The 8,333-nt window shown below is 47.1% G+C and overlaps 1 long non-coding RNA gene across 1 annotated transcript; it reads left to right on the plus strand.

The window, feature by feature from the left end:
• The first annotated feature begins 1,036 nt into the window (after positions 1 to 1,036).
• Positions 1,037 to 1,948, plus strand: LOC135820608 (uncharacterized). Its single transcript, XR_010554136.1, has 4 exons — positions 1,037 to 1,131; positions 1,217 to 1,357; positions 1,501 to 1,572; positions 1,908 to 1,948. It is a non-coding gene; the product is annotated as an uncharacterized LOC135820608 (long non-coding RNA).
• Positions 1,949 to 8,333: the final 6,385 nt, after the last annotated feature.

The raw sequence follows: 8,333 nt of genomic DNA on the forward strand, positions 1-8,333 counted from the left end.
CTCCTTGATACAGTGGAAGTGAAATTCATGACCGCGCTCCAACTTGGATAGAGGACGGTCCAGGGTATCCTGACAAATCACACAGATGGGCTCGTGACTTATTGCTGACGAGTCTACCTTAGTAGGCACTACATTGATGTACTGCAGCTCCATGGGGTGTATTGCCTGGTCTTGATGGTGGCTACCGTAATACACCCCGTTGAGGTACCACTGATAGATACCCTCCTCCTCCTGAGAGATGAAAGCAGGTCCATCTTCCCTATGCCGAAGGTTGTATCGGTACCACTCCCGTACACGATTGTTACCTTCCCTGCGTATCACCGCTGGCGCATTCTCCCTGTGGAGCCTTCCGTGGTGATACCACCGTAGAATACAGCATGTGGCGTCACAATAACTGACTGCAGGACCGCCGGCTCTAGACGCCGTTGAGGTAGTACTCGATGCTACCCCGTCCTATCCAAGCAGGTTCATTAACGCGATGAAGGCGACCTCCATAGCACCAGGCGCACACTCCCCTACTATCAACAAGAGCTGGTCCGTCCTCCCGATGGAGTCTACCATCGACGTGCCAAATTTCTTGCTGCGCGTTTTGATCTGCCAACTCCACAACAGTTCTTATTGGCGTCCGTCTTTCTATTAGTAAAGGACCCGTGGTGAGAGACCACGACCGGTCGTCCAAGTCTACACCGAATGTATCAGCCATATCTATTTACTGAGAATAATGTAACAACTCCTCCACAAACGCTTCTACAACTGACGTCTTCTTCATCCCCAGATAGGCGTTAGCCTTTGGGTAATCCTGAAATAAAGATTATTATTATTATCCTGGTTTTTTTTCCTCTTGGTGGTTTTGGATAAGAGTTGAAAAGTCCAAAAGGTCAACTGATGACCTTTGCATTACTTGGTATGATTGGATTTTAGCGGATGATGTCGTTATGCAGCTGGAGAGCGAATTCGACAGGAAGAAGGTAAATGCCTTGCTTTGCGGTTCACACCTTCACTTCAGTATCATTACAGTATGGCTTTCACATGTCACTGCGGTGTGGAACTTACAGGGGTTATACCCCTGTTTCAGCACCTGAGGCGGTGCGTCAAGCGCCGCCTCTTTCTTATAATATATTGTGACAAATGGTAAGTGTGCAGTACTCCTAGCTCTCTCCCCCAACAAAAGAGCTCTATGACACTGTGCTTTCTGCGGTTTCTTTCGTTTTTACAGTGGAGAAAGGCTGGTGGGAGGCCAGGCCGTGGCCGCACACCTGGCGGGTGCGGCCCATCGAGCCCGTTACTGGGAGGGCCGGCAAGTCGGGCTGCTGTTGCAGTCCGACTACCGGGACGCCATGGAGCGTATCCGGACCCTGTAAGTAAGCACTGCTCTGTCTACATGTATACTTATCCCCCTCGTTATAGCGATACTTACTTGTTTCGTATCCTCTTGTCTTACCCTGCTTCCGTATTCGTGACACTAATAGTGTTTGTGTGCGCTCATGCTTGGTTTTACAGATGATGATGATGTATGAAGGTCTGGAGCTAGCTGCCGTCTTCGGGATGTGCCATTTGTTTTCAAAATTATTTGTAAGTACTTGTAACAGCTACTAACAGGCGTAGTGTAGTAACTGTGTATGCAGTGTAGTAACAGTGTGTAGTGTTTTGTGATGGTCCTGTGCTATAGCAGTCGTAATGTGTTTTGTGATGGTCCTGTGCTATAGCGGTCGTAATGTGTTGGGCTACTGAAGTACACTGCATGAAGGGATATGTGTGGGTGCTTCGACATATTCTCGTGCTTCCTAAATCCTAGATACGTGTATAGCACTATAACCTAGATGTGTGTGCGCGCGCGTGTGTGTGTGTGTGTGTGTGTGTGTGTCCGCGCATGCGTGCGTGTGCGTGCATTGTGTTCTCTTCTACAGACTCATCCAAGTCCATTTAAATAAAAGTGCATTATAGTAAACAGTATTGTGTTTTGTTACAGTGAATATGTGGGGAATGGTGGATATGCCTGAGTGTGACTGGATACCCGCGGGTTGTGACTCTTTGCTGGTCACTCTGGATTCTCCAGTATAGATTCGATGCAGTGCAGAGGGGATTTGCGGTGCGTAGCAACACTGCTTCACTGTGACACCCCTTCAATAATAATTATTGTTTTAATGCATGATACTCCGGGCGTAGCCGGTTGATTCTAACTGTATCCTGATCAAAATAGAAATTTGCATCTAATGGACCTGCATGGACAGTAGGCATTTCCCTAATCGGCCGGGCGAAAAATTCGCCGAAAAACAGTGGTTTTGAAGAAATTACCCATCTTTTCGCCGAATTTTCAAAAATTCGCATGTTGAATTCCCCGAAAACCGATGCTTCAGTGCTTCAACAGGGTGTATGTAAATGTACATGACGTAATGGGAGCGGTGACTTCAAGTACTATGTTGAGCCGAATTCTGATCTTGGAGCTCAACGAGTGCATGGCACGTGAACTCACTTGTTTGCTGCACATCTACGAAGTGCGAATCAGGGAGTAGTATAATGACACATGTACTACTAGTACACCTTGTGTTGCACTGCGTCTTTTCCGCAGGGCCACTGAAAGTCACATGCTCCGCGTGCGTATGCGCGCATGCGCAATATGTCATTCGCTGCATGCAATGCACATCTATGTCGTGCGAATCAGGGAATAGTACGTATTTTACTACTCCCCGGTGCGAATGCACCGAACGTGCACAAGTGCACGTTCGCCACGGAAAAGAACCTTTATGGCACATTTATGGCATGCCAGGGGTCAAAGGTCAAACTCTGGGGGGTCCCGGGGCCAGACCAAGCACGACCGACACAGTGTGCCTTATTTGGCCCAAAGGTCAAAGGTCAAAAAGTGGGCCAGAACCCGCCCCGCACTTACTACTACTGCACCTGTGAGCAGGCTATTCACTCACCGGGCATAATTGCGCTGTCAACATTTACAACATCATGGAAGAGATTATGGCAGCAGCAAGAAGAGGCAATGAGGCGACCACTGAAGCAGCGGGGCTGTCGTACTTGCTGTTGCAGTTGGCAGTTTTGCAGCAGGTCACACACTTCTGGTTGGTGGTAGCACTGTTGCACTGTTCTTTGTTGTCCTCGCTGTGGCATTCTGATAGTTGGGCAGTGGTGGCGCAGCCTAGGGCGATAGAAGCCTTGCCAACAGACTTGATACCTACAACATTGCAGAGCAAGTATTCCAACAGGCGCGCGTGCACACACATACATTTGCGACCTTCCAGGAAATAGTGGCACGGGTCTCCCCAGGAGAGGGGAGAGATAATCAAAAATAAATCTTGGAAAAATGACTCAGTTGGCTGTTGAACCATCCACCAGCCCCCCCCCCCCCCCCCCTGAAATCCCCCAACTCTGGCTGGACTTGGAATTAATCCTATTCGTGGGCTCACTCCGTCACATTATGCTTGAGCACAAGGCACAGAACAAGTAGTAATGGCATCAAGGTGTCTGTTCCAGGATCCAACTGCATTTAACCCTGCCCCCAGTGAAGGTATAATTATATACCTGCTACAGTACTAATATTATAGAGGTTCCGGGGTACGATTTTCCGTGCCAAAATCCGTGTGGGCGCTACGGATTTTTTCCAGGCATGCTCCATATGATTTTTCGTCACGGAGAATCCGTGTGGACTGGCTTTCACACGAACCATGTTTCGTATGGAGATTTTGCGTCATCGGGTGCAGAAAGATTTTCGCGTACAAATTTGGTACGAGAAACATCGATTTTCCGCGGGAAGTTTTGATTTCGGTACAAATTTTCAAAATGCAAAGGCATAGCGCAGGAATGTGACGTGTTTGCGATCGTAACCTAGGCAATGACGGCAAACACATAAGTAAAGTAGTTAGTTCCGTACTCCGGAACATTTCACTGCTCGAAAACGACGTATAAAAAATCCGTAGCGCCTCTACGGATTTTGGCACGAAAAATCGTACTCCGGAACCTCCCTATTGGTGTAAACTCAGGCCTCAGATATGCCCATCGCGGAAGCGATGATAGCGAACAGCTATGTTAGACATAGCAACTTGTGCTGGGATTACACCATTCAACAGCTTGCAAGGCTGATGAATTGACCGCCACTAATTTTTAGCCTGGTATCCACCACACAGCTGATTGAAGTGACTTTTTGTGGTCAGTGAATCCACATGCACACACACACGGATACACAGACATGCACATCTGTCCAGTGGACCTTTCTACCAACATCCTGCTGTGTTCACAGGAGAGTTTAAAAAAAAAACGGGGATTGAGTTTGACCCTGATTGAGTTTCAACCGCTATGTAGACAGACCGACTGGAGCATGGTGGAGGGGGTTGAAATCAAGAACACGTGCGTTTACATGTACGGTACTTTCGGGCATATTTCGCACCAGAATAATTTACGCAGCATTGCAGATGCTACATGATCGCCAAAGTACTGCATAAGTAAAGTGGTTCGTTTGGAATAACTTTCGCTATATTCGTTGTTAGGGGGCATGAAATAACTAAAGTCGGGACCAAACTAAATTTTTCCTGGAACGTTCGGGGTGACAGACCTCGACCAAAAACGAAGTTTAGTACGTATAGGCGAGACCAAAACAAAATCGAGGTTCCCGGGCAGGACCCATGTGAAAGTGGTGCGGGCGGGCGCTTATTTATTTTTTATTTTTCCGTTGTATGTATGCATGGTGTGCCGAACTCTCTTTTTACAGTATTCTCTGGTAATTCTTATTTAATTTTTTTACAGGCAACAGGTAAGCGGTTTACCCGTACAGTTTTTTTTTGTATTTTCGGCCAACGACGGCCTGAGTCGTACATCAGGGAGTCGTTCAAGTCCGGGTTTGTGGTCACTAGAGAGGTTAAGTTACACGTTTTTTGCCCTTTTTCAAAACGCGGTGCAAATCTCACGTTACGTGTAATTTTTAGAGGTTAAGTTACACGAGGGACGTGACGTGAAATTTTGCCTGGCAGGATTCGGGTTTAGTTCGCACATATATCAAATCTTCCAACAAACTCGATAAAACTCGATAAAATTCCGGAAACTCACACAAATTCGGTCGGAATAACCAAGCGAAACCTCCAAAAACTCACGTCATGAACTTACGTGCGGGACAGTCAACTCACGTAAAACACGTCAAATTTTACGTGAGTTTTTTCACTTTTGACGTAAAAGTTCACGGACGTAAGACTTTTACGTGAAACTTAACCTCTCTATTGGCTACCCCAGCCATGTATTGCTTGGAATAAAAAAACTAATTAAAGTTAACAAGAGTTTCGGAGACAACAGTTTTTTTTTATATAGCCACAAGGAGGACTAATTGTACTCTAAGCATTTCCTACGTCGACATGTACATGTACCGGTATGTGTACGATGATCGCAAGGCACACAACGAAAGGGAAAGAGAGGATTTGTTCAGAACTGTTTTCTTGTTACATTGATCAGTGAATCTTCGTAACAATGGAATGGGGACTACTTGAAACTAATCTTATATGGACAAGTAAAAGTTCTAGATCATTTTTACGAATTTGGTTGTGCGCAGCCTTTACTTCATATTCTTCGAAAAGAGGGGCACTGCAGGAACAAATCGTCTTACCAGTGTACTGGACGATGGAGATGCAAGTGGTGCTGCCGTTACAAGTCTGCATTGTGCTTTTGCACGTAGGGTTGGTCAGAATGCCAACAGACACAGCGGTGCAAGACGCCATCCGACAGGAGAAGCTGGACGCGGTAGTACTGGTGTTGGTAGAGACCGTGGTATTATCAGGTTCGGTAGACGGTACAGGAGCTATTGTTCCTGCTGGCGGTGCAAGAGTTCCTGCTGGCGGTGCAAGAGTTCCTGCTGGCGGTGCAAGAGTTCCTGCTGGCGGTGCAGGAGCCATTCCTGCTTGTCCTGCCACGAACGATCCAGTCAAGCCGAGTACGGCGAGACAGAAAAGAACACGAAAGGTCGACATGATGAGGTAGAAGGGGTCGTTTAGCTAGACCACTACAACAACAACAATAACAAGAATGTCTTCACTTCCTTCGTTTCGTGGGATTGTGCATTCTGAAGCCTAGTTCACATTCGACGCAACGCCGACGGTACGGGACGTAAGGGCTTGTCGAGAGGGCCTAGGGCTGGGGTGAGCTGTAAAATCCTGTACGATTCGTACGACACGACATGCAGCAGTCCTTGCGACGTTCAACGTCGAACGGCGCGAGTCACATGACATAAGGCACGGTCCGTGACGGGGTGACTTTCGGACCTAATTTCTCGTTTTTCGGGACTTCTTTTCAATTATTTCTCCTTGAAAGAAGCGGAATCAAGTTCACAATACCAGTTTTTCATGAAGACCAAAAAATTAGCCCTGAAAGTTGTGGCATTCAAGTAATAGCCCCAGGAAATGATAGAATAGTTCGTCTGTCACGCTTCTGAACTATCCCTAAATACAATAAGTGACATGAGATCTTATGTTGCTAAAATTCAACTCAAGTCGTGCTAGCCATTCTGTGAGTTATCATGGGAAGCGCAGTGTTCGAAATGCTAAAAATTTCCAAGTACGAATCGGGAGTAGTCGGCGCACGACGCCGTCTCCTGTTCACACTCGAATTGCAGCTGTTTTGCACGCTTGCGTCCCCGTCTACGCCCGTCTACGGTATGAAAAGTTGGATCGATCCAACCAAGAGTACTCTTGATCCAACTCTTCCCGTCGCTTCCCGATCTGTACGGTAGTACGGTTGCGTTCCCGTTCCTGGTGTTCACATTGGACGCCGTCAGACCGTCCCGTCGCTTCCCGTCGATCCCGCGTCCCGTCGCGCCCCGTCGAATGTGAACTAGGCTTGAACTAACTGTACGCATGCGCTATATGCGTGTCTTACTGGAATGGTGGGCTCTATAGCAGCATGCAGGGAGTAGTATTGTACAGTACATGTACTATACTGCTCCCTGCTCTACAAGGCTACCTTTTATTCTTTCTGACCCCGAGTACCCAAAAAGGTTCTACGGTATATTCTTACAGGTTCAACCCGTGACCTTCACCGTACCGAATTGCTGTGCTTGCATTTTTCTTGTATCCTTTTTCACTCGTTCCCTGTTTTCCTTTTTCGATTGCCTTTTTAATTTTTGGAAGGAGTTTCAGAGCGCCCCTACCTCCTCGTCGCTTCAGGTGGGGAGGGGCGGATGGGCGAGTCCTACTTGCCGCATTCAGTGCAACATGAAAAAGTACTCACCCAACGAAAACTTTTTCTTTTTACCAGGCGTGGGCCATCCCCTGAACTCATAGGTGCCAAACATTCTTTTTTTTTTCCTTTTCTTTTTACCAGGCGTGGGCCATCCCCTGAATTCATAGGTGCCAACTCTTTTGGAGTAAAAAAAGAAAAGAAAACTGTTCGTGCATCTCGTACACCGACCAAAGGTCAAGAGCCAGGAGTCGTACAGACCCGTCAAAACTCAGGGTTTGTGCGATCCCTGGTCAAGAGGGTACCTAGGGTACCGGGTGGGGACTGTTGCGTACATTTCCAACAGGGTCGAGCACGCGTCTGCAGTACAGTACGGCATCACCAGACTGCGACAGAGTCATCCCCTGTTGAGGTTGATGGCCGTGCTTATTTATACCATGTTCTCATAATTTCTGCTTTTCGTGTCATTCTTGCTTCTTGTGTTTGTTTGTTCTCCTCTAGTTCTCCTCTAGTTCTCTATGTTCGCGGAGAAGGCGGAGAGCCGGAACACAGTACCTCTTATTTTTAATTTTTTTTAATTACTTACTTTTTTACCAGGCGTGGGCCATCCCCTGATCATAGGTGCCAAACATTTTTAGTATAAAAAATAAAAAAAATAAAGATGATGCACACTAAAAAAAAAGAAAAAAAAAAGACAGAGTCATACGAGGATACATCCCTGACAAGAAGTCAGGCAGGGGCGGATAGGAGAGACGGGGCGCTCTGGCGGGATTTTACGAGAGGTTCCGCATAACGTAAGTAAAAAACGTAGTCTATCTTCGCCACGGGGTGCTATGTTTTTTTTTTTGTTTTTTTTTTCACACGGAAAACTGAGCCTCTTGTACGGGCAAAATAACACATTTTGTGAAGAATCAACACATATATAAAAACGAATCATCATTATACAGTATTTACAGAGTCTGTCACTCAGTAGGATCACTGCACTGTGCAGGTTCACTGGATGCGTGCCTCCGCCGCCACTAGCACAGCAGGGGACTCAGGCATGGCAGGAGCAAACATGCTCCTTGAGCCACGCAGGCACATAGCACCACAACGCACCAGGGCAAACCCAAGGCGGCAGCGCAGCAAGGAGATAACCTGCCCGTATGGCTCCTTACTCTTCTCAGCCAGGAGAG

The sequence above is a fragment of the Sycon ciliatum genome, chromosome 7 (assembly GCF_964019385.1).
Source record: "Sycon ciliatum chromosome 7, ocSycCili1.1, whole genome shotgun sequence".
NCBI lineage: Eukaryota > Metazoa > Porifera > Calcarea > Leucosolenida > Sycettidae > Sycon > Sycon ciliatum.